This window comes from Rhinatrema bivittatum, chromosome 7, assembly GCF_901001135.1.
Source record: "Rhinatrema bivittatum chromosome 7, aRhiBiv1.1, whole genome shotgun sequence".
Lineage (NCBI taxonomy): Eukaryota > Metazoa > Chordata > Amphibia > Gymnophiona > Rhinatrematidae > Rhinatrema > Rhinatrema bivittatum.
In genome coordinates this window covers 141,169,412-141,196,666 of record NC_042621.1, presented here as the reverse complement: position 1 = coordinate 141,196,666, position 27,255 = coordinate 141,169,412, and the positions used below count along the sequence as shown (strand labels likewise).

At 45.1% G+C, this 27,255-nt stretch overlaps 1 protein-coding gene across 5 annotated transcripts in view; it reads right to left on the bottom strand.

Moving 5' to 3' along the window:
• ZNF319 (zinc finger protein 319) overlaps positions 1–15,303 on the bottom strand; it is a 29,513-nt gene extending 14,210 nt beyond the window's left edge. The window contains exons 1-2 of one of the 5 annotated variants that reach the window (XM_029609271.1): positions 15,282–15,303; positions 10,941–11,012 (exon numbers count right to left, since the gene is read on the bottom strand). The gene's annotated coding sequence lies outside the window, so the exon portion shown is untranslated. Of the gene's footprint in view, positions 1–10,940; positions 11,013–12,070; positions 12,118–14,671; positions 15,076–15,191; positions 15,249–15,281 lie in introns of those variants that run through there. The other 4 variants (XM_029609270.1, XM_029609268.1, XM_029609265.1 and 1 more) reach the window with 4 other exon arrangements.
• Positions 15,304–27,255: the final 11,952 nt, after the last annotated feature.

The following is a 27,255-nucleotide window of genomic DNA, read 5'->3' as shown; positions in this document are numbered from 1 at the left end:
AAAACTCGATAAATAAATAAATAAATTTTGAGAAGCCGTCAGGTCTAGGAACAGAAGGCCCCAGAGAACCACATTCAGCTGAAATGCCTCAGCTGACAACACCTACTCTCCTGGGTCCAGACTCTCCCTGTTGAGAAAGTCCGCTCTTACGTTGTCTTTTCCTGCAATGTGAGAGGCCAAGATCATCTGCAGATGACCTTCTGCCCATTCCATCAGCTGGTCTATTTTCTGCAACATTTGCTGGCTCTTGGTTCCTTCCTGGCGATTGATATAGGCCACCATTGTCACGTTGTCCGACATCACGCGAACCACTTGATTCTGCAGCCTGTGGCTGAACTGCAAGAATGCCAGCCGTACCGCCTGGGCCTCCAGGCAATTAATGTCCAGTGGGATTTTTCGGCATTCCAGCGCCCCTGGACTGTTAACTCCAAACAGTGAGCCCCCCAACCGTGGAGACTTGCACCAACCAGGCCAGAGAGGACAAGGGAATTCCCTTTTTCAGATGATCCTCCTGCAACCACCACTGAAGGTGAGAGCAGATTTCTATCGGCAAGTGGAGCCGAACCACATAATCTTGAGACTGTGGGTTCCAATGAGATAGCAGAGAGCACTGAAGAGGATGCATAAGCACCCTTGCCCATGGCACCACTTTCAGATTAGCTACCATCAAGCTGAGTTCCTGTAGGTTTGACCACACTGTCAGGCATATAGTGTTCATCAACTGACGCACTTGAGAGATAAATCTCTGGATCTGAACTTCCGGTAGGAAAACTATCTCCTGTATCAAACCAGACCCCCAGATATTCCAACGACTGGGATGGATGAAAATTGCTCTTGGTCAGTTTCACCACCCAACAGAGCTCCTGCAATAAGGAGATCACCTTGTGTGTCACCAGGCAGCTCTCTTCCTGAGACTTGGCTCGAATCAGCTAGTCATCCAGGATTCCTTCTTTTCGCAAAACCATTACTACTACCATAATCTTGGAAAATGTTCTGGGAGCAGTGGCTAGACCAAAAGACAGTGCCAGACACTGATAATGATGCCCCAATACCACAAGCATAGAAGTCGTTTGTGTTCTAATTGGATGGGAATACAAAGATAAGCCTCTGACAGATCCAAAGAGGTCAGAAATTCCCCCGACTGCACTGCCATTATTACACAGTATAAGGTTTCCATTCGAAAATGAGTCACCTTCAAGTGACTGTTGACCCTCTTGACATCCAAGATGGGACAAAAGGAGCCTTCCTTCTTGGGCACAACAAATATAAATGGATTATCGCCCCATACTTTCTTGAAACATGGGCACCAGAACCACAACCTCAGTCAGAGGAGCCTTTGAAGCGTGAACTCCACTGCCTGCTTCTTCTGCGGAGAGTGGCAAGGGGACACCATGAATACGTCCCGAGGAATACTGCGAAATTCCAGTGCACACCCTTTGCGTATCAGCTCCAGGACCCACTGGTCAGACATGATTTTGACCCACCTCCGATAGGGGGACATCTCTCTCTCTCTATTTCCTGTTCCGGGTCAGCAAACCTTCACTGGGAAACTCAGGAAGGTCCACCACCCGAGCCCGCTCCTCTCTTGGGCTGCCGGGGACAAAAGGATTGAGACCTACCGAAAGGCCGAGTCCGCTAAAATATCATCTCTTTGTAAGGAAGAAAGCACCTGGAATCCCAAAATCAACCCCGCATACCAAAGGGGCGCTGTAACTATATCTTATCCTCCAGAAACCGAGGCACTGGAGACTCGCCCACTTACTGACCAGTTTCTCCAACTCGCTCCCAAATAAGAGCGAGCCTTTAAAGGGCATCTTGGTAAGATTGGCTTTGGAAGCTGTGTCAGCTGACCAATTTCGCAACCAGAGTTGATGCCTGGTCACTATCACCAAAGTCACTCCTCTAGCTGAGGTCCGGACCAAAACACAGCCTACGTCTGCTACAAAAAAAAAGACAGCAGCAGGCTCCACAACCACTCTGGAATTCCTTCTAGACTCATCAACTCCTGAGAGATAAGCAGACAAGATCTCACCACTAGGACGTAATAGGAGGCAATCTGTAAATTCATCACCACTGCCTCAAAGGCTTGCTTAAGAATAGCCTTAATCCTTCTATCATGTACATCCTTCAAGGCCGCTTTTCCCGCCACAGGGAAAGTCATCCGCTTAGACATGGCACACACCAGAGCATCCAAATGCTCTCTCACAGCCAGATCCAGGGAGTACAGGCTTTCCAATGCCCGACCCCCTTTAAAATTTTCCTCTGGGCATCCCATTCCAGATCAATCAATTCTTGGATGGCATCCATCACCAGGAAAAAACAAGAGGCTTTACGTAAGTAAACCAAAATGGGATTCTTCCTTGGCTCTGACATAACATCTAAACCAGGAACATCCAGTTGTTTCAAGGTCTGGGAAATCAGGCTGGTTCATCTCTATGAAAGAACCGCAACATGGTTCGATTCAGTTCCAGTCCTGGAGGAATTTCCCCATCTTCCAGGGAATCAGGATCAACAACATCAGTGCCATCCGGATTCCTGTCGGGAACACCTGCAGCGAGCCGAGGCGAGCACCAGCATTTAAGCATAGGACTGGAAGAGGGAGCAGCCACCGGCTGAGGGACCAACCGGACAGAAATGGGAGAAGCGGAAGACTGCGCTGGAAGAAAAGCTTGTAAGCCTTGAAAAAAATTCCACCCAAGAAAAAGCAGCCGGGTCCAGACCAAGCCCAGAAGAAACTGGAGCTGGTCCCACAGAACTGCCCTCGCCAGCAGAGGAGCCAGTCCAGGGAGAAACAAGATCTGGCATTCCCCCAGTGAAGGCCGTGACCAACCCATCATCAGAATGGGAAGAGCCAAGCTTAGCAAAATCTAAGGAAGTCAGTCAGGCTGAGAAGCCCTAAAAAGACAGGCAACACAAATAGGAAGACATATAGGCTTTTTGCTTACCGGCGCCATTGCTGCGGTAAATGTGTGTCGGAATGGCTCACGCTCAAAAATGAAATGCGCCCAAAAAATAAGTGCCTAGAAGAAAGCGTGGCAAGGTGCACACACAACCTGTGTGCCAAGCTAAGCACGTGTTCGTGTAAAAAGCATGCCCAAAAACAGCGAACGTGTGCCGAGAGCCGACGCACTGTGCACACCGACAGCCCCTAAGTGCGGGGCCTAGCCCACCGGCGGCCATTCAACCTGCCAGTTCCCCAACCCCAACAGGAGCAGGAATAAACATTGGTACGGCACACCAAGAACGAAGACCGAAGGAATTCCTGAAAACCCTCCATCTCTGATTCAGGTAAAATTTTCTCTCTTTTTTTTTTTTTTTTTAAAAACCTTACCTTCTGAGCTCCACACTTACCAGATGAGCAAAGAGGTAGTCTCCGGCTGCAGAGGGGAGGGCATCTGCCATCACCACCGCACTCGGCCTCCTGCACCCGCTGCCTTTCAGCTGAACTAGCAGTTAAGACCAGGCCAGGAAACCCAGCCACCGGATGAAGGCACACCTTTTAGGGACCACGGAAATCGCCTCAGGAATTCTCAACTGGGTGAGGGACCTTTAGGTATCACTGCAGGAGAGAGGGGCTTTCGTTTCCTGAATTTAGAATTTCTCCTTTCAAAAAGCTCAAAGCAATCCCCATAGGGAGATGCACGTCCATCGTCTGCTGGAGACAGAGAATACTGGCAGGCTGGGGTTACTGCAGGGTTATATATATACTGTGACGTCAGCGTGTTCCGTCTCCATCTGTCTACACATTAGGAAAGGTTTAATTTTTTTTTACTTTACTCCTCTTTGCACTCCTTCCAAACATTCTCCTCCCAACTTCACTCTCCCTCCCAGATTCTTTTCCCCCACACAAGGCACTATGCCTGCCATCAGCTTCTTCTCATCCCTCCAGTTGCTGTCACCATCACCCTCCTGGTCACCGCTGGTGGAAGCAACTGAGATAGTGTTACTCCCTGGCCCATGTTCCAGCAATGGCAGCTTCCACAACTCTCTTCCCTTCCACCTCCCATCACCCCTGCCGGCAGTTTCCACAACCCACTCTCCCATCCCTGAACCCCCCTCTCACTGACCTGGGTCCTGCCAGTACCTCTTCTGTTGGACACCTGGCCCTGAATTCTAGGCAACCTGAATTTTTCCAGCCCTGCCATAATCTCCAATACATCTTAGACATCTGAAGACCAATTCTCTAAAATATTTTCCTGCAAAATACCATTGGGGGCTTTATAATTGACAAATTTTGTTTTAGAATTCACAGTTTCTCACCCAGAGGCTAAAGTGGGGCTTTAGGATAGCTATAATTTAATGTTTCTTTGCTATTGCTGGCTAGAAAATCTCTCCCTCACTCACCTAGGCCCACCTTACTGTCTAATATAGAGACTGTACCCTATCTGGGATGTATAACGCATTATTTTTTACTGGTTACAAGGAGCAATTTGTAAGAAACGTTTCGAAAACCGTAAGATCCAGTTTTATTGAAGCAAGAATAATGCTGAGTTTGGGCCAATACAACAACTGTGGGGCAGCAGACTTTAGAGAAACATTCTACGGGCTCTGGAGTTATCCTATCTGTATCAGATGATGGAGATTGCTCGGTGCAGGATAAAACTGGTCAGAACTGGTGGCTCAGAGGCAGTGTGTGGAAACCTGGGTTTGCCTCCCAGATCAGGTTTGCCGTTCTCCTGGTCAACTCAGGGCTGGGGATGTTGTAGAGCCCTTAGCTGCTCACTGGTTTGTTGTGGAGGCAGTGTTCACAGCCCACCAGGTAGAAAGGAGAAGGGAGCAAAGGCTTACGCAACACAAAGTGACACCTAGTGGCTGGATTTGTTCATGGCTCCAGAAGCAGCCATGGTACACGTTTCCTGGCCAAGGACCATCATCACAATGACTGGGCTACATAAGTTGAGAGGCGATATCAAATAAGAAGGAAAAAAAATCCCCAAGTAGTTAAGAACATGCCAAACTGGGTCAGACCAAGGGTCCATCAAGGCCAGCATCCAGTCTCCAGTCTTCAGATACAATGGATGATTTTAATGATAGGTTACAAATTTTTACTAATAGGTCTGAAATTTCATTTTTGAGTTCCTTCAGAACTCTGGGGTGTATACCATCCGGTCCAGGTTGCCTCCTTGCTTATGCGACCCCCTAATTTAAATATTGCACGACGCCAGTGCATTAAGAAAGCAGGAGCTGACTGTTCAGCACCCGCTTTCTACGCAAAGTTATTGCATCGGCCCCCATGTGTGGCTGGAGCAGAGAGAAGGGTGTCATATTCACCTGGTTTTAAAAAGGCAACCCCTACAGAAAGCAGCAGGAGACTTGCAAGTGAATCACAAGTCCAGGTAAGGCTGCAGAACCTCCTAGTAAGCTTAACCTGCTCTAATGACTGCTGAAGCTCTCTGTAGGCCTGGCTCTCTGTAGGCCTGGCTCTCTGCTGGTGTTTCCTGAAGCTGTTCAGTTTTCCTGCCTGGATTTCTAGCCCTGTTTCTGCCCGATTACACCTTGGGACTGATAGTATGGCTTAGCCTGTGCAATTCCATTCCCATCTGATCACCAGATCCTGACCTCTGCCTGGACCCGACTCCACCTCACACTGAAGCTCTGCTTCAGGGATCTCAGCTATGCTTTAGCTACTAAGGGGCCTTGACCTGTCGGTAACCTATGGCCTGACTAGCACCTGACTAAAGGAAAGTGAAATTGATGCAGCAGTCTACTATCAGACGAATGGTCTGGCTAGGAACCAAGTCACTATGGTACAAGAGGAGCTGAAATCAGCAGAGGATCCTAGGCAGCTGTCAAGGGCAGTGATGTTTTCTGAATTATTACCCATATATGACAAAGGAGAAAAAAAAAATGTTGTAACAAAGTCAATGCATAAATGAACAACTGGTATAAAGAAGGTGGCCTGGGATTTTTTTGGAAACTAGGGCTCTACCTGAAGATATAAAAAAAAAAAAGCTTCACTATAGCGATGGCGTGCATGTGTCTGAGAAGAGAACCAAGATCAGGATGAATTGTTCAGGAATTTAAACTGACAGTGGTGGTGGATGGAAGCTGGTTTGAATCTGGTTTTCACCTCCAACAAATAAATCAAACATAGAAACATGAAAGCAGAAGACAGACCATTATGGTCTAACCAGCCTGCCTATCCACATCAACTACTCAGCTTTATGATCCCTACCTCCCTACCACGCCCTCAGAGATCTTCTGTGTTTATCAGATACTGGCCTGGTCTCCAGCAACTCCATGGAGAGGCTATTCAAGGCCTCCACCATCCTTTCTGTATAGAAATATTTTCTTAGATTACTCCAAAGTCTACCCTCTTTCACGTGCATGGAAAAAGCACAAAGGTGTGAATCTTGCAAAGCTACCTGTAAACAGGGAGATTAAGAAGTAGGTAGGAGGATTAGTTAGAGGGAAGACCATGGAAGAAGTAATGCCTGAAAGGCTATGTGCACAAATATTTATGGTCTTGGTAATAAAATCCCAGACTTGCATGCCCTAATGGCGGAGACAAGTTTGGATACTGTTGCTGTGACCAATGTAGTTTAATGAGTTCCATTACTAGAATACACCCATATCAGGCTATACTATGGCTCAGGACAGACAGGGTAGGTACTTCACGTAAAAAAAACATTAAAGCAACTGATGAGCAGGAAGCACTGGAAAGGAAGTAGACACTGTTTAAGTTAACTTGGAAAGAAAATGGTACTTCTACTTACAATGGGGAAATCCACAGACCTTCAAATCAAGGTGGCAGAGTTTTAATCTGCGAGATGCTGACTAGAATGATCATCCCATCTGCAGATACAGAGATATCCTGATCCCCCTTCAACAGGCTCTCTCTCAAGCAAATGGCAACAGAGCCCACAAGGGCAATATGGGGTTTCTAAAGTCCAAATTCAGTTTATCGTTCCATTTTCTAACTCCTGGCAAAACACTTTATCACTGATCCACCTTCACCTAAAAACTATAAAAACTTGGTTATTCCATAATCGTCTTGAATTAAACACCTCAAACACAGAACTGGTAGTTTTATCCACAATCCCGCAAACTTCCCACAAACCACCTCTTGAACTCAATTTTCGAAACCACACTATACACATAACCAACTGTGCGCGTAATCTCAGAATACTGATTGACTCTAAATTATCTCTCAATATTAATATCTCCACTAATGTAAAGAAATCATTTTACAAAACTCAATTACTTAGAAAGCCGAAACCATTATTATATCCCCCCCGATTTCCGTTCAGTTTTACAATCTCTCATCCTGACAGCATTAGACTACTGCAACTCTCTATATCTTGGTCTTCCAAACTCCTCCATCCAACCTTGTCAATTAATTCAAAACTCTGCAGCACATCTACTCACTAAAACTCCTCATATTACACCAATTATACAAGCTCTCCATTGGTTACCCATTCAGTACAAGTCCTTATTTACAATCCTTCCTCCATGTGGTTAGGTTCATTTCTTAGAATCTACCAAACATCCCGACCACTACTTTCAGCTATCAGATGCTTAACTTGAAATCCCCAGAGTCAGAGCAGCAAGACTTGACATTATTCTCAATCAAGACATCTCAGTATCAGGCCCTACTTTATGCAACTTACTTCCACACAATATTCGTCTCATTTCCACCCCTAAAGCTTTTAAAAGTTACCGATTGAACACAGAATTAAATACAAAACCCTATGTACCATCCATAAACTAATTCATGATGAGAAATCAGACTGGCTAAACACAGCATTATGGGTTCACGTCCCACATAGAAATCTTCGATCAGCAAATAAAACACTCCTAACCATCCCTTCAGTTAAAACAGCAAGACTAACCCAAGTGAGGGAAAGGGCCTTATTAGCAGGATCCACAATTTGGAACACAATGCCTCCAGAGATCAGATTACAAAGTGATCTCAAGGCATTTAAGAAAAGTTTTTAAACAGGCATTTTACAAGGAGACGGGAGAATATAAATTATTCAGGAATAAGCAGATAAGCACCGACACACAATACTTAGGACAATACAGAAGAGTAGTCTATGAACCCCACATCACAACTAGCAGATTGATAACACTATGTATGATAAATTTACCCGTAAAAGTACTTTCAGTACACTCTGTCATGACCCACTTCTCTAAAAATTATTTTGTCTAATGATATATTGTAACCGAACCTTTAATGGCACCTGTTAGAATGTACTATAGTACACTTTTACCTACATTAAATATGTGCCTACATGTAAACCGTTACGATGGTATATAACTTAGTGACGGTATAGAAAAGATTTTAAATAAATAAAAAAGCTCTCAAAACTTATGTACCTTTGCATTCAGCAACCCTAATTTGTAACCTCTTTTCATTTATTCTTTTTAGCTATTTTTATGTTTTTTTTATTCTACATTATTAAGATCACTCTTTTTTTACTATCTGATAAAGTTTCTTTTACAACTTGTTCTTAATGACTTATGGTTTTATCATGTATCGGCCTGGTTTTACCTGTATTGGCCTGTGTGAGACTCTTCCCCTGGCACTATCTCGCTACATGACTGACTACAGTTTCAATTATATAATATATATATAAGATTTCATCAAGTCCACTATATAAACATCTTGTACCTTCCCAGACCATACCCTGTAATGTGTACATAGTTCTGCTTATATTTAATTTTTTTTTCTACATATATTAGTTTTCCCTCAACACCTTATACCTCTACATACCATGTTCGTACCCCCACCATTTACCATACCATGTAACCAAATCGTTCCATGTATTTTCTCTATCATGTAATTCGTTACCTGTAAACCGATATGATGTGCAAACGGCTATCGGTAATATAAAAACCTTTAAATAAAATGTAAACCACTTAGACCAGAGCTTCCCAAACCTGTCCTGGGGACCCACCAGCCACTGGGGGTTTCAGGATAACCACAAGGAATGTGCATGAGATAAATGTGCATATACTGAGTCTCCATGGTATGCAAATGTACCTCATGCATATTCAATGTGCAAATCCTGAAAACCCAACTTGCTGTGGGGTCCCCAGGACAGGTTTGGGAAGCCATGCCTTAGACTTAACACCCTTTGCATAGGCGGTATACAAATAATTTTAAATAAATAAATAGTTGCCTGAGTTCCAGTGATCACCAGTGTTTAAGAACAAAAGCAGAGAGGGCTCTCACAAAAATTGGGACCCTGGACTTAGAAAAGAGACGATAGACAGAAATGATAGAAGTTTATAAAATCATGACTGGGGTGGAATGGGTAAATAAAAGATACCGTAGTTATTTACCCATTTAAAAAAAATACTTAAAAAGGGGACACTATGAAGCTAGCAACTATCAGATCCAAAACAAATAGTAGAAAGTGTTTTTTCACTCAGCTCACAATTGTGGAATATATTGCTAGAAGACATGGTCAAAGCAACTGGTAAATGGGGTTTAAAAGAGATTTCAGTAAGTTCCTGGAGGAAAAGTCCATGACACATTAGAGCCAGATAGACTAAGGAAAGCCACCACTATCCCTGGGAGTACCAGGAAATAAATCTGTTTTATGGGACCTGCCAGGGACTTCCATCCTGAATTGACCACTGTTAGAGACGGGATGCTGGGCTGCATGAATCAAGGCACTTAAGTTCCTATCTAGTACTTCTTTAGGGAGGCACTGGCAGGTTAGGAAGATCTTAGTGAAGTCTCACACAGGCCGATACAGCTCCGGTGGAGCGCACTGTTAACCTGCATTTGGACGCGCTAGCTTTACCCCTTATTCAGTATGGGGTAATAGCGCGTCGAAAACGCGCGTCCAAACCCCCCCCCCCCTTGAGACTAATAGCGCCTGCAACATGCAAATGCATGTTGCAGGCGCTATTAGTCATTCCCGCGCGATACAGAAAGTAAAATGCGCAGCCAAGCCGCACATTTTACTTTCAGAAATTAGCGCCTACCCAAGAGGGTGCACAGAAAAGCAGTAAAAACTGCTTTTCTGTGCACCCTCTGACTTAATATCATGGCGATATTAAGTCGGAGGTTCCGAAAATTAAAAAAAGTTAAAAAAAAAAATTTTTAATCAGCCCGCGGCTCGCGAGTTGAAAACCGGACGCTCAATTTTGCCGGCGTCTGGTTTCCGAACCTGTGGCTGTCAGCAGGCTCAAGAACTGACGCTGGCAAAATTGAGCATCGGCTGTCAAACTCGCTGACAGCCGCCGCTCCTGTCCAAAAAGAGGCGCTAGGGATGCACTAGTGACCTAGCACCTCTTTTTACCGCTGGGCCTAATTTAAATATTTTAGTTTACTGAATGGCGCTCACAGGACACTGGCCTGTGGGCGCTCTCCCGCGAACTTTACTGTATTGGCCTGACAGTGAGCTAACCTAGGAAGAATCACGGTAAGGGCAATAAATCCTGGTGAGGAAATAGATACAAGAAGAGGGGGAGAGACCAGTACAGATTTTAGAGAGGTGGCTGTAAAGGTAAGGACAAAAAGATTAATATTCAATGGGTTCAAGAAAGAAGGATAACAGGGAAGACTATCTGGAAAAGATGACAGAGGCGAGGAAAGTATTCCAAACAGCAAAGGCGCAAGCAGAGGGAAAAAAAATAGCTGAAGCAGTAAAACAGAGCTGAAAAAATCCCAGTAAAGCAAAAAAAGAAAGGAAAAGAAAAAAATAAATGTATAAAACCAAACAGACATGACAAAATGACAGCAGAATAAGGACACAGTGCCAAACAAAACAGCAAAATACCAATAATAAAAAAGGAGCTAAATGGTGAGAAAACTAGAAAAGAAAAAATGTCCTTGGCTCCTAAAAATGTTGACTGGCACCCAGGTTTCCTAAATATATTCCCACCTCCTACAATAAAATAAGCCTTTTAGGTATGTCAGTGAAAGAAGGGAGAATTATGAGAGGAGTGCAACAAAACATGCAGAATTACTGAATAACACTCACCAGAGAAGGGACTGGAGCTGGACCATCACTAGCGGGTCAATGCCACTCCCACTTTACAAGCTTTCCATGGAACTAGCAACAAGAAAAACAAAATTCAAAGACAAGGGCTCAGGATATGAAATTGAAGGGCTCCGAGAACTACTTTTTCACCGATTGCCTTGAACAGCAGTAACCAAGCTCGTAACAGAATTTATACACACACACACTTGGGACAGATACAGAGGGCAGTGGTAGGAGTAGGGTGAGAGGAACAGTAAAGTCCAGAAAATAAGGTGGAGGTGCATGCCTGGGTGTTGGATGAATTACAAAAACCTGTACATGAATCACATGAAAAAGCAGAGGGCTAAACTGAAGATGACCGAGTCAACTTCCATAAAGCATCAGCATGGCCAGGTCAAGCCCCCAAGAAGACAAAACAAGGTCAACCAACGTGAAACTATAGCAAAGCTTTGGTAAATGTTCAGATATAGCTGAACAACATGACAAGGAGCTACAGGCTGAGTTGGCTACACTTCCCAATGCCATTCTCTGTCTGTCTTTTCCTCCTTACACCAGTGCTCAATCGAGCATGTTAAGAGTAGGAAGTGTGTGTTCAGGTGTGTGTGACAGAGAGTTCACACCTGGCCCTGGTCCTTTCCAGAGGTCACACCTGGCCCTTGCCTATCTCACCCCCCTCCACTGTTCCACTTCCTTTTTGACTACAAATTAAGACTTTGTAGTAAGGGAGAGCAAAGGTTCAGGCAGCTCCACTGAAAGCTCTGTTCATTCCTTAAGAGCATAAGACTTGCCATACTAGGTCAGACTAAGGGTCCATCAATCCCAGTATCCTGTTTCCAGCAGTGGCCAAGCCAGGTCACAAGTACCTGGCAGGATCCCAAAGGGTAAATGGATTCCAAGCTCCTTATCCCAAGAATAAGCAGTGGATTTCTGCAACTCTGCCTTAATAATTATTAATGGACTTTTCCTCCAGGAACTTGTCCAAACCTTTTTTTTTTTTTTTTTTTTTTTTTTTTAAACACAGCTACACTAAAAGCTTTGACCACATCCTCTGGCAACAAATTCCAGAGCTTAATTACGCATACAGTAAAAAAAAAATAAAAAAATTTCTCTATTAGTTTTAAATGTATTACCTAGTAACTTCATTGTGTATCCCCCGGTCTTTGTAATTTTTGAAAGAGTAAACTGATTAACGTTTACTCGTTCCATTCCACTCATTATTTTATAGCTCTCTATCATATCTCCCCTCAGCTGTCTCTTCTCCAAGCTGAAACGTCCTAACTTCTTTAGGCTTTCTGCATAGGGGAACTGTTCCATCCCCTTCATCATCTTTGTCATCCTTCTCTGTACCTTTTCTAATTCTGCTCTCTCTTTTTGGAGATGTGGTGACCAGAACTGCACACAATACTCAAGACGGAGCGATACAGAGGCAGTATGATATTCTCTGATTTATTCTCCATTCCTTTCCTAATAATCCCTAGCATTCTATTTGCTTTCTGGCTGCTACTGCTGCTGCACACTGGACAGAAGATTTCTCTCTTTGGAGAGAGCAGTGATTTTAGAGGACTGGAGGCAGATATATATAGACTCTCATGGGGAGGGAAGAAACATGGGTGCTCCAGGTCACCCAGGCACCTAAAAACTAGCCTTGAAACTTCAGTCCCCGGAGCCCAGGAGTTGCTGCCCCTGCCATAGTGAGCTTGGGGCCAAGGAAATGAGGGGATACCAGAGATCAGGAATGAAGTTCAGTAGACCAGATGGACATAATAGTCTTATCTACTGGCACAGTCTATAACAGTAGTAGGAATAGGTTTAGGAAGTTGCAGTACTGCAAAGGCTGGAAAAATCCCAGAAGCCAGCTCACCCAAGTGCCTGACATTCAGTACTTAGAGCACGCACCCAGGAAAGAAGCCACTATTGATGGTGAGTGCAGAAACCAGGTCTGAGCAGGAGTGGAACTGCCATAGGTGGCGAAATTAGAAGCTGCTGCCTGTCGGTAAGAAACTAGCTGTATTTGGGTTGGGGCTGAGAGAAAGAGATAGAACAGTACAAAAAAAGTGAAAATAAGCTAAACAATTTACCCTAATTAAGTCCACAATAAAGAAAACAAGAATCAGTGATTAAGAGTTTGCAATAGCAAAAAGAAAACTGAATCCTAACACAACATTTTTTTTAATTTTAAATAATGAAAATATCCTTCATTCAGGATCCAAGGTAGCATGGCTTTACCAAAAGGAGACTGTGTCAAACAAATAGGAGCAATTTCTTTTACCAGGAAAGTAGAGAACTAGATTGGGGTGGCCACTGGTTATGATTATATTCAGATGTCAGTGAAACTTTTGGCAAAGTCCCACTCATAAAAATAACGGACTAGCCTAGGGGTGGGCTCCAAGATGGATTAGAAATATATGGGATACACAACAGAGCGTAGTGGTAAATGGAGCTCATGTCAAAGGAGATGGGATATAAAGAATGCTTCAATGATTAGTCCTAGGGCAGGTTCTGTTCAATATTTTCATACATGATTTTAAGAAGGGTTATGAAAGATTTGCCTTTTGGAACTTGATACTAAAATCTGCAACACAGGGGCATTTCCTGATGGAGCAAATAAAATGAGAATGTAAGAAAGCTTGAAAAAATGGTCCAGTTCTCGGCAGCTGATATTCAATGGGAACAAAAGTGTAGAATCATATATGGAGTGGGGCAAATGTATGACTCCCTGCAGTGTTTGCGGATCCGCAAATACCAAGTATGCTGTGGCACTTCCCTCTGAAAATCCCTTCCTCAGAGGGAGCCACAGGTACATTAAAAATAAACTGTGTGTTCTTTACACTGGGGGGAGGGGTAATTTTTAAATGGCCTTTTCAGCATGCGTAAACACCTGTTTATTCATGGAGAATCCATTTGAAAGGTGGCCCCTTAGGATAATCATATCGAGGGTTGCAAAACCCTATCATATCAAATCATATCATGCAAACCCTCACATATCATGCAAATCCTATCATATCAAATCATATCAAGGTTGCAAAAAAGCAGTGGCCAAAGCCAATTGGGAAGGAGATATTATCAATAGGAAGAAAAGGAAATAATTCCTCCATACAAGTCATTGGTCAGACCACTTCTGGAGCATTTTATCCAATTCTGGAGGCTGTACCTCCAAAATGAATTTAAACAGAATAGTGAGACTCCAGAAAAGGCATATCATAAAAAAGCACAGTCTGTGCCAAAACCCTGACGCATTGAAAATTATAGATCTAAATACATACCCTAGAGGAGAGGCGATAAAGACAGAATATGATAGAGATCTCTAAATACCTCAAAAGTTACAAATGCACAAGCAAGTATTTTGAAGTGGAAAGGAATCTAGAGAACTTGATAGGAGATTCAAAGGGACCAGACCAAAAAAAAAAAGAAAGAAAAGAGTTGAAGTTTTGGGGGGGGGGGGGGGGGGGGAAAACCTGGCGAAGGGAAGGTAAAGGCAGAGATGAAGTGAGGTCTGTGGTATTAACAGCAGAAGAAAGTCAGTCAGCCTAGGTGGACCTTAGGATGCAGGAGCACCATCCCATTCCTCCCAGGCTCCGGTTACTTTTCCAGTGTCTTTCCCTGCCTGAGGGCACGAGAGACCTGTAACATGCACCGAGGGATGGGAGCGGGGCAGTAAGAAACCCCAAACCAGGCAGGGCAGAGGCTCAGAGCCCAGCGCGCAAAGCCCGGGAAAGCAAAGCCGCCCGCACCTCGGGGAAGTCGTAGAGGAAAGGCCGGGGACGCCAGGGCCGGCCGGAGCCTCCCGCAGTGCCGCGACTCGCTGCAGGGAAGGAGGAGCCGGGGAGAGGCGAGTCCGAGGCCGCCTCACCTGCCGCGCCGCCCCGGCGCCCTGCCAGCTCCCTCTTGCCCGGCTGCACCGCGGCCTGCTCGCCCCACCCAATCCCGGCCTGGAATCGGAGCCGCCGCCGCTCGGCGCTCAGGGAGCGGCTGCTTCTTCCTCTTCCTTTCCGGGGGGAGGGAAGCCGCGGCGGCCGCGTCGGGTTCCCTTCCGCGAATCGCGAACGAGGAGGGGGAGGAGGCCGGGCCGCCGGTGCCTCTCTGGGAAACGCCAGCGATGGGCAAGCGGGGGCGGAGTCGGGAGGCGGTGCCTGCCCCCTTCCGGGCCCGAGACACAGAGCGGGGCCCCCCCCCCCGCCTGACTTGGCCCGGGAAGCGGCAGCAGCGAGGTCTGCGGTGCTCGCTCCGGCTGGGCCCGGCGCAGGCTCTCACCGTGAGAGCCCATTACAGAGCTCCTGAGAAACCGAAAGTGCAGCCCGCCCGAGCCCCCTCACTCCAGGAGGCTCGGGGTCTGGTTCTCACCAAGCAAGCGGGCCCCACTTCCACCACTCACTGCAGCTGTTACAGAGTTATACTTTCAGTGCCCCATTGTGGGCGTATAAATTGCATGTAGATGACCCCGGTGCGCGTTCAAGAAGTCATTTTCTTATATACGGTGTTTGTTGCACAACTGGAAAATGTTTGCTTAAGGAACATCATTTTTACACGTATTTAGATTTGATATGTTGCCTATTGAAAACCTCTTGAGGTTTTTGCCAAAAGAAAAGCACACAACTTTGTACTAGGGATATTAATATAGATGTAATATTACAACAAAAAAAAATATGCAGATGACACAATTATTCAGAGTAGTTAAATCACAAGCAGATTGTGGTAATGTGCAAGAGGACCTTGCCAGACTGGAAGATTTGGTGTCCATATGGCAGATGAAATATGCGGACAAGTGCAAGGTGATGCATATCAGGAAAAATAATTCATGCTGTAGTTACATGATGTTAGGTTCCATATTAGGAGTTACCATGCAGGAAAAAGATCTGGGCATCATAGTTGATATTAAATTGAAATTGTTGGCTCATTGTACTGTGGGGGTCAAAAAAAATAGCTGCATACGCTCAGGAGCAACATGAAGCACAGGAGCTGGGGGGGTGGGAGAGAGTTAAGAGAGAGAGAGAATCTGTATAGAGTCAGTCTGACACTCTATATATCCGTACCACTCTAGAAAGGCATTTAGAAACAGAAATTTGCGGCAGAAAAGGGCCAAATGGTCCATCCAGTCTGCCCAGCAAGTTTATGGTAGTTTCTTCTGCACCATACAGTTTCCCAAACCGTCAAAGTCAGGGCCCTTGTTGGTTGCTGTCTGAGTCCAATTCCCTGTTACCTCTTGCTGTTGAAGCAAAGAGCAATGTTGGAGTTGCATTCAAAGTATCAGGCTTATTGTTTAAGGGTAGTAACAGCCGCATCAGCAAGTTACCCCCATGCTTATTTGTTTTCCCAGACCATAAAATCCAATGTTCTTGTTGGTTGCTGCCTGAATCTAATTCCCCTTTTCCTCTTTTACCCTTGCCGTTAAAGCAGAGAGCAATAATGGAGTTGCATCAACAGTATGAAGGCTTACTGGTTAAGGGTAGTAACTGTCACATCAGCAAGTTACCCCCAATCACTCTTTTCTTCATTTCCACCCTCTGGCTTTTAGGGATCCACAGTGTTTATCACATGCCCCTATGAAATATTTCACCGTTTTTGTCTTCACCACCTCCAGAGGAAGGGCATTCCAGGCACCCACCACCCTCTCTGTGAAGAAATATTTCCTGACGTGGGTGCTGAGTCGTCCTCCCTGGAGTTTTATTACGTGACTTCTAGTTCTACTGATTTCTTTCCAATGGAAAAGGCTTGTCGATTTTGTATCATTAAACTCCATCCTGTCTCTGTCCCTTTTGAGATACGGTCTCCAGAACAACACAATACTCCAGGTGAGGCCTCACCAAGGGACCTGTACAAGGGGACTATCACTTCCTTTTTCTTACTGGTTATCCCTCTCTCTGTGCAGCCCAGCATTCTTCTGGCTTTAGCTATTGCCTTGTCACATTGCTTCGCTGTCTTCAGATCGCTAGACACTATCATCCCAAGGTTCCTCTTTGCTCTGTGCACATCAGCCCCGCCTCCCCCAAAGACATACAGGTCTTTTGGATTACCACAACCCAGATTCAATGCTCTGCACTTCTTGGCATTGAATCCCGGCTGCCAAATCTTCCACCACGTTCAAGCTTCTTTAAATCACATCTCATTCTCTTTACTCCTTCCGGCATGCCCACTCTGTTGCTGTTAGGATCTGCTCCTCCAGAGGGGAGGAGTTAGCAATCTGTTAGGATCTGCTATGCTGATGAGAGGAGCAAGCAGATGAGAGTTAGCAGTCTATTGTGCTCAGCTCCTGAAGTGGGAGGAGTGAGCACTCTAATATAAATAGGTGAATCCTTGGGCCGATGGCAGATGACAGCGCCCCCAGGAGGATATCCTGAGAGGAACCACCGGCTAGGCTTAGGTATGGAGACAGACACAGACAGTTCTTTATTAGACAGGTTAGTAGAACCACCAGAGGTGGCAGTAGTGAGCTGATGTGCCCAGCAGGGCTGAAGTCCCTCAGATACTGGAACTGCGATCCCGGGGTTGCTGAGCTGTAGACAGACTATAGATAGTGAGTAGACAGGTAAGCTGTATACATAGCCAGTAGTAGATGACACACTCACATAGATTTTTAAAGAGGCTCAGTGGCTGGAAGGAACTAGGCCCTCGAGGAGCGAGTACCTGGTTCCAGGGAAAGCTCTGAGAGAGCGGTGGTAACTCACGAATGTCTGTATCTGCGATAGCTTCCAGGCAGTAAAGAATCTTCAGAGTATTCACGAACATTGGCCCTTGAGGAGCGAGTACCAGTTCCTATCTGCAATCAGAAATAGAGAAGAGAGAGCGAGGCCCCCGAGGAGTGGGTACCTCTGGTAAGTCTGAGGAGGCGGAGTAGCTTGGACGAATTCATATTCCTTGACCAAGTTCAATTCGTAGTCCTTGCTAACTCAAATCGTAAGCGTAAGTGAAGACCTTTTATGTTGAAAGCGGTTGACGTCAATAAAGGGGGATACATCTGAGGTTCACGCCCTTGCTGGTACATACTTCGGAGCGTGCCGCGCGCCCTACGTCATCAGGAACATGGCGGATCCGCAGCGTCGAGCCGGTCCGGGGTTGCCGGGGAGAAGCGGCATGGAGACGCCGCGGCAGCAAGCCATCCATCAGACCCGGAGGGAGTCACCACAGAGATAGAGAGGGTGGAGCAAGGGCGAAGAGCAGCCACGAGCGCAACAGTACCCCCTTTCAAAGGGCAATCTCCTCTTCGGGTACCAGGCTTAAGTTTCAAAGGATGCACGAGGTGGAACTGATGAAGCATCTCTTTATCCAAGATATTGGTCTGAGGCTCCCAAGTGATTAAATCGGGGCCGAAGCCTTCCCAAACCAGAAGGTATTCAAAATTCTTGCCTCTGTTACGAACATCCAGAATTTCTTTGATTTTGAGTTCAACTTCGTCTTCTACAACGATGACAGATGGATCTAGAGATTTGGAAGAATCTTGCAGAGTGTTATTGATGATATCAGCAGTAATAGGAGCTGCTGAGGACGTCACTGAGGGATTCAGTGGAAGTGGTGGTGTAGAAGAATGTCCAAAATCCCCTTCTAAAGATGACTCTCCAGTAGATGTAGCTGGATGAGAGTTGATAGCGTCACCAGCAGGAACGGACTGGCTGGTTGCTAGAAATATCTTCTTTGGATCTATTATGTGCTGTGGTTCATCAGGCACATCTTCTGAGTGAAACAAACGAGACAGTGTGTCTGCTCTGGTGTTTTCATCTCTAGGTCGATACTTAAGCACAAAATCAAAACGGTTGAAGAATAAAGACCACCTGGCCTGTCTGTAATTCAAACGTTGTGCGAGATGGAGATACTCAAGGTTTTTGTGATCTGTGAAGACGGTTACATACTTCGGAGCACGCATGCCCTAAGTCATCAGGAACATGGCGGATCCGCAGCGTCGAGCCAGTCGGGGGACGCCGGGGAGAAGCGGCTTGGAGAAGCCGCGGCAGCAAGCCGTCCATCAGACCCGGAGGGAGTTGCCACAGAGATAGAGAGGGTGGAGTGAGGGCGAAGAGCAGCCATTTATTTATTTATTTTATTTATTTTAAATTTTTCTATACCGGCATTCGCGATAAATATCGCATCATGTCGGTTTACAATTAACAAGTGGATAGGGAACAAAAGGCAAAAAATAACATTGATCTTAGTAATAATAATAATAATAATAATAGTAGTAGTAAAAAACATTGAACAAGAGAAGGCTAAGGAATGCAGTTACAATAAAACAAGGGAGTAATAACTTGGGTCAGAGAAAAGAAGCAGGGGTTTAAATAGAGAGTGCAACAGTTGCAGATCTTAGTATCATCCACAAAAAGACAAACTTTACCTTCTATCTCTTCCTCAATGTCGCTCACAAAGATATTGAACAGGACCGTTCCCAGCACCAATCTTTGTGGCACTCCACTTAACACTGCTCTCTTTTCAGAGTACATTCCATTTACCATCACAGGCTGTCTTCTATTCATCAACCAGTTTGTAATCCATGCCACTACCATAGCGCTCACTCTCAAGCTTTTCATTTTATTCACAAGCCTCCTATGCAGGGCCTTATGAAAAGCTTTGGTGAAATCCAAGTAGATGACGTCGAGCACTCTTCCTCGATCCAGTTCCCTTAGTTACCCAATTTAAAAAAGTCAATCAGATTTGTCTGGTGAATCCATGCTGCCTCTGGTCCATCAATTATTTTGACTGTAGATAGTTCACTATTCTTTCCTTCAGCAGAGCTTCCATTAATTTTCCCACTACCGAGGTGAGGCTAATCGGCCTGTAGTTTCCAGCCTCATCTCTGCTCCCACTCTTGGGAAGCGGGACCACTACTGCTCTTCTCCAGTCACTTCCATTTCCAGGGATCTATTAAACAGGTCATGCAGCGGACCCACCAGCACATCTCTGAGCTCCCTCAGTATCCCGGGATGAACCTCATCAGGCCCCATGGCTTTGTCCACTTTCAGGTTTCTTAGCTCTTCCCATACATTCTCTTCTGTAAACAGAGTTTCATCTACTCCACCCCTCTCCATTTTCTTGTTAACTAGCAACAGTCCTTCTCCAGGGTCATCTTTAGTGAACACTGAACGAAAGTATTTGTTTAATATTTCTGCCATTTCTTCGTCTTTCTCCACACATTGATCCTTTTCACCTTTCAGTTTCACTATACTACTTCAGACCTTTCTCTGATGTATCTGAAAAATGTTTTGGCACTTCGCTTTACCTCTTTGGCAATCCTTTCTTCCGCTTGACTTTTTGCTTTCTTGATTACTTTCTTCATCTCTCTCAATTTCACCAGATATTCTTCCTTGTGTTCCTCCCTTTGGGATCCTTTATATTTTTTTGATCGCTGTTCTTTTTGCTTTTATTTTATCAGCCACCTCCTTTGAGAAACAGATAGGTTTCTTATTTCTCTTGCTTTTGTTTTACTTTTCTAACATATAGATTAGTTGCCTTTGTAATTGCTCTTTTTAGTTTGGCCCACTGTTGTTCCATCTCTCTCATTTTCTCCCAGTCTTCTAGTTCTCCCTCCAGATACTTCTCCATTTCAACAAAGTCCGTATTTTTCAAATGCAAAACGCAGATATCAGAGCACTATTCAATTTAAATTCAGGAGGTTCTCCAGCTCCGCGAGGACGTAATGAAAATGCTCGCAGAACAAAAAATTACTAGATAAAACAGAGAACAATCCCTTGATATACAAGTAACGGAATGTGAACTTGGTACCAGAGAGGTTCCTGAGGCAGCTGGGAAGCGAAAGGTGATCACGTCACTAAAGGGAAGTACCCTGAATTTAAATCGCATCATGATTTCCATACTTCAGTAATGTCTTGATTTCTACATCTTGAATGTTGATTTTAATATATCAAAAATAAGAAAAGGAAAAAGAAGTAAAAAACAATTTTGAATACAGGACTGAGTATGACCAATGATTAAAGATGGCCCCTTCAGCGATTTAAAAATGGAGCATTAATGCCCAAAATACCGAGGGGTGTTATGAAGGTCTATTAAACTCATACCTGGTATACGTGAAATAATGAAAATTGGGACTCTGTCTTAATTTCAGCATTAAATTTAAAGACATTTCAATGTTAATGTTGTGTTGAATATCTTATGTTCTTACATAAAACCTTGTACTAAAAAGCTGATGTACGGTGTTAAGAGAATGGTTAGAGCAGGAATGTGAGAATCAGGGAAACCATGATGTTGCGATTCCACTCTTGGGAGGGCCCTACGAGTGGCCTCACTCACCCACTGCTCCTCCCGATGCCGTCTGGCTGGTCTTGCCACTTGTCTCCTGTGTGGCCTTGGGGCACTGCAGACATCCGATGCCATCTCTGCTTCCTTCATGGCCTTGGAGCGCCGCTGTCCAGATGACACCTGTGCTTGGCTGCCACTATCCGCAACTGGAGAGAAGCCACTAGAGATGTAAATCGGAACCGGTATCAGTTCGGATTCCGGTTCCGATTAACATCGTGAAATTTTTATCTTGCAGTCCGATCGGGGTTTTTTTTTATCGGCTGCGCCCGAGCCGATAACCAAAAAATACAGCCAACTCTTTAAAATGAGTTTGTTAGTATCCCCCCACCCTCTGGACCCCCCAAAAAATTTTTTAAATACCTGGTGGTCCAGCGGGGGTCCCGGGAGCATTCTCCCGCAGTCGGGCCGTCGGTTGCCAGTAAACAAAATGGCGCCGATGGCCCTTTGCCCTTAGCATGTGTCAGGGTATCCGTGCCATTGGCCAGTCCCTGTCACATGGTAGGAGCAATGGACGGCCGGCGCCATCTTTAAAAATGGCACGGGCCATCCAGTGCACCTACCATGTGACAGGGGCTGACCAATGGCACCGATAGCCCCTGTCACATGGTAAGAGCAAAGGGCCATCGGCGCCATTTTGATTAGTGGTAGCCGACAGCCCGAGCGCAGGAAAATGCTCCCGGGACCCCTGCTGGACCACCAGATATTTAAAAATTGTGGGGGGGGGGGGGTCCAGAGGGTGGGGGGGATACTAACAAACTCATTTTAAAGGGTCAGGTTGTGTTTTTAGGTTGTGTTCTTTCTTCCCGCCCCCCCATAACGATAAGAAAACCCACTAAATTAATCGTGGGGTTTCCTATCGCTATCGGGGACCCCCCGATATCTGACGATATTGAAAATATCGGACGATATTTTCAATCGTCAGATAAATGATTCACATCCCTAGAAGCCACCTGTTCACGGCCCAGAACACCACCGCCAACTGCAGTCACACCAATGCTCCAGCCTGGTCTTCGCTGCCTGTGGGCCGCTGACTTGTGTCCCTGCTCCTGCACGTCGGTCTCTCCTTGGGCGCATGTGCCTCAGCCCTAGATTTAAAGGACCCGTGGTGGGAAATGCTGCAGCACCTCCTGCCAGCCCTCTAAAAGGGCTGTTCAGTCTTTGCTCCTGGTCTTCGCAAAGATCTGCTAGTGCTTTCAATGTCCTCCATGTTTCCTGTTCCATGTTCCTGGTCCCTGTAGTCACTTCATCTTGTTCCTGAATCCAGGTCTTTGTCTTGTTCCTGAACCTATGTCCTTCCTTGCTTCTGCTTCAAAGCCTTCATCCTGTCTGAGTCTTCAGAGTCTTCATTGCTGGTTCAAGTCTTTGGAAGTCCTTCCTAGTTCCTGAGTCTGAGTTCCTGAATCTTTTCCCTGGTCTCTGGAGTTCTAGTTCCAGCTTCCATCTTGTTTCAAGTCTTTGAGTCTAATGTCTGTGCTGCTCTTGCATAGTCCGTGACCAGCCCTGGGGTTGTGTAGAACACACAGTGGTGCCGGACTCTCTCAGAACCTTTGTCTTGTTTCCAAGTCCTGAGCCTTCTTCGTCAGAGTCATGTCCAAGCCTTTCTCACATCTTGTCTTGAGTCCTCAGCCTTCATCTGTCCTTGCACAAACCGCTTCCAAGCAGCAGTCCAAAAGGGATTTTGAGTGGCCGGAGGGCTACCCCAGAGCCCAGCATTGTGTTGCTGGGTCTCAGTTCCTGGTGCATGTTGGCCGTCCTAGCGTTCCTGTTCCGAGTCAAGTGTTCCTGTGTCAAGCTAAGCGTGTTCCGGTTTCCAAGGCAAGAGTATTCCTGTTTCAGCCAGCCCATGCCCGGATGCATTCGCCCGCTAATGGCATGGACCACGGCCAGCCCCGGGGTTGTGCAGGTCACATCGCAGCATAAGATCTCACACTCTCGAGCGCCCATTCCTGCCCGCAACATAAGGTCCAAATTTTTCACTAATACTCCTTGTGACCTTGGGCAAGTCATTGTTACTTTCTGCTGCCACAGCTACAAATGTTTGCAAGCCCTTTGAGGAAGGGAAATACCTGCTGTATCTGAATTAACATGCAAGTCGATGCAATATCAGCGCATGTTAAACAGGCGCTCATGACTGAGTGCCCACTGTCTTTACGCATGCCAATCCGCCTCTCCCAGGTGCCCAATTGTATATTAAAATTAGGTGCCACAGTAAAAAGGAGGCACTAGGGGAAATTGTGCATCCCTAGTGCCTCCTCAGCATCGGCAGCACCGGTACTAGTTTTTTTGCTATCCTGTGTGAAAAGTTACTGTGCTGCCCCCCGCTACCCCCAGCAATTCATTCCGTGTCTGTCCCGGGCCCATCAAATAAAGCCCAGCTCCATCCTGCAATCTATATTTTTAAAAATGACATGCCTCCCCACCCAGAACCCATGGATAAGGAAGTATATTAGGACCCTAGGCAAACCTTACAGCCTTGCACACATGCAACTCCTCCCACCACCACCCACACTCCCTCCCACACCCTTGACAGATACACACAATTAAATTATGCATGTATAACAAATTTTACATGAAAATAGAACATTCAAGAGTACAGTCTGCTGAGGCAAAAATATCACTTACAACGTACATATTATATTCCGTTGTCAGTGGGAAGCTTTTCTAGAGTGGCTGGACAAGGTACGGCTTCTATCATTTCTGAGGAGTAAGTTTGCATCTCCAGTCCACCGGGGTCTTTGTCTCTCCAGAGAAACTGGCAGTCATTACTCTTGACTCTCTGTGGGATCTCGTGGTTCATTTCGGGAGAGCTCTCACTTCTTGCGATTCCAAGGTACTTGCTGTGTCTCATCAAGCTGAAATTATTTCTAAGAATTGCTCTTCTCAATATCAAGAATTGCCTGGGAAAAATCAAAGAAGTCGAGGGGGAAGTCAAATCCCTTAAAAGTGTGCAATCTTCTATTATCCAAGACTGTAATTTTTTGAACAGAAGATACAAATTTATTGAAAACAAATTGTGCCATTTGAATTAAGAACATAAGAACATGCCATACTGGGTCAGACCAAGGGTCCATCAAGCCCAGCATCCTGTTTCCAACAGTGGCCAATCCAGGCCATAAGAACCTGGCAAGTACCCAAAAACTAAGTCTATTCCATGTTACCGTTGCTAGTAATAGCAGTGGCTATTTTCTAAGGGGCAGATTTTTAAAAAATACGCGAGCGCGAACAAAAGTACGCTGGATTTTATAAGATACACGCGTAGCCGCACGTATCTTATAAAATCCGGGGTCGGCGCACGCAAGGGGGTGCACATTTGTGCAACCTGTGCGCGCCGAGCCCAGCGCGAGCTGCATGTTCCCTCCGAGGCCGCTCCGATTTCGGAACGGCCTCGGAGGGAACTTTTCTTCGCCTTCCCCTCCCTCCCCCTACCTAACCCAACCCCCGGCCCTATCTAAACCCCCCCCCCCCCCTTACCTTTGCGTGCGTCGCCGGCAGCCCCGCTCCGTCCTCCGGTCCCGGGGGCTGGTCTGGAGGCTTCGACCACGCCCCCGGGCCGGCACCACGCCCCCGGGCCCGCCCCCGAAACGCCGGGGCACACCCCCGAAATGCTGCGTCGTTTCAGGAACGCCCCCTCCCTCCCCTTTTCGAAAGCCCCGGGACTTTCGCGTGTCCCGGGGCTTTACGCGCGCCGGCGGCCTATGCAAAATAGGCGCGCCGGCGCCTTTTAAAATCCGCCCCTAAGTCAACTTAATTAATAGCAGGTAATGGACTTCTCCTCCAAGAACTTATCCAATCCTTTTTTAAACACAGCTATATTAACTGCACTAACCACATCCTCTGGCAACAAATTTCAGAGTTTAATTGTGCTTTGAGTAAAAAACAACTTTCTCCGATTAGTTTTAAATGTGCCACATGCTAACTTCATGGAGTGCCCCCTAGTCTTTCTATTATCCGAAAGAGTAAATAACCGATTCACATCTACCCGTTCTAGACCTCTCATGATTTTAAACACCTCTATCATTTCCTCCCTAAGCCGTCTCTTCTCCAAGCTGAAAAGTCCTAACCTCTTTAGTCTCTCCTCATAGGGGAGTTGTTCCGTTCCCCTTATCATTTTGGTAGCCCTTCTCTGTACCTTCTCCATCGCAATTATATATTTTTTGAGGTGCGGCGACCAGAATTGTACACAGTATTCAAGGTGCTTGTTAAATTTTCCACAGGTGGTGGGTGAAAACCCAAGGTCTACCTTCAAATGTTACCTTTTGGACATACTGGCTTTTTCTTCTGATTCCACTCCAACCATGGATAAAGTATATTTCTTGCCATCTCGTTCTTCTAATTTAAATCAAGGTTTGAATGTTAATTTGACTGCTTTTCTCAAATCCTCTGATTATGAAATCTCTGAGAGAGCTACTTTATTAGTCTCTTTGTTTCTGAGTATGATTTGAGCTCAGTTATGAAAAGTTAAGTTACTTCAAGAATTCCAATGCTTTGTTTATGGGACAAAAAGTAGAATATTCCTGGATCCTTCCAAGATGACACAGGAAATAAGAAAAGGATTCTTGGCTGCTCACCAAGAAACCCTATGAGTGGGTACATCTTTTTTCCTGTGATATCCCTGTAAATGCATCATGAGATATAATAATGATTGTTTTGCTTTCTATGCACCAGAAAAATTACAAGCCTTTGTTGACTCCAAGAAGTTGATGATTCCCATTGGAGTCCCCGACTCGTTATCCATTTTATAATAGTCCAGGACTTAGGCTATGTCGTTACTATTTACCACATTTTTGCGGTTATATTTCTTTTATAATTTCTCCAATTTTTCCTTTTCCTCCCCCATGTTTTCCTTTTGAGGTCTAAGATAGATGTTATTGTTTCTTTAAATTGTATTTCCTTTGTATTTTTCTTTTTCACATCTATGTTTCTATCACAAAGTGGATGTTTTGTTATGATTTAAACTTAATAAATAAAGAGTTTTAAAAAAATTAAATAAAATCAAGAAATATAAAACATTAATCATAATAGTAAAGTTATATTCATAAAAAGAATATTTCAAACCAGTTAATAAATAGAATATTGAAAATTTCCCAAACACCAAAATTTTTTTTTAAAAATCTGATGAATAAAAATCCAAGTCATAAATTAAAAATTAAAAAAAAAAAAAAAAAATCCAAGTCGGGCCTCTCTGGGTATGGGCATGCATGCACACATGCCCGCACACAGCTTCCGCTCACTGCTCCCCACCAAGCAGGAAGATCAGTGGACCATACGTCCAAAAAATAGCAGGACGCCCACGCTCTTTCCTTCAGCAGCTGACTAGTTAGGTTCCGCCAGCGGTCTGCTGCCTCCCCGGGTGTACTACTCCATACCAATGCATGGTATGCACACCCATCATGCCGGGCCTAGGCATCAGATGTCCAGGAAAGTTGGCTGTCAGCGGGTTAGGAAATGGACACTCAGTATGAGCATCCATTTTCTCCTGCTATCAGCACAATATACAACTACAGTATACATGGCCTGGACTGTGTGTATTGTGGATGTATATTGGGCACTCAGAATTTTTTTATTTGTGAACCTTTTTTTTTTTTAATGATTCTGCTTTCTGTAGTCCCTCATACTTAGTATCACGACAATACTAGTAGGAGGGATCACAGAAAGCAGGACTTTGGGGTTTTACCAATGTTTATTTATTTATTTGTGTGTTTTTATATACCAAAGTTTGGCACAAGCCTTCACTCCGGTTTACAGGTATAACAACTTCTTACATTAAAGATCATAACATTAATATTGTGCATTAACAGATACAGTTTGTTAACGTTTAACTTTACTAACAGTAACATGTAACTAGTAATATAACATTTAACATTGTTAACATTTTCTAGTCAGCATTTTAGTGCAAATAGTTTCTAATCTTCAAGTGTACAGTTGGAAGAATATAGGGGTTCTGGGTGTGTGTGTATATTGAAGTGTATAGTTTGGGGGATTCAGGGGGTCTGGGGTGTGTGTGTATATTGAAGTGTATAGTTTGGGGGATTCAGGGGGTCTGGAGGGTGTGTGGATCAGCGTGGCAGACCTTTAT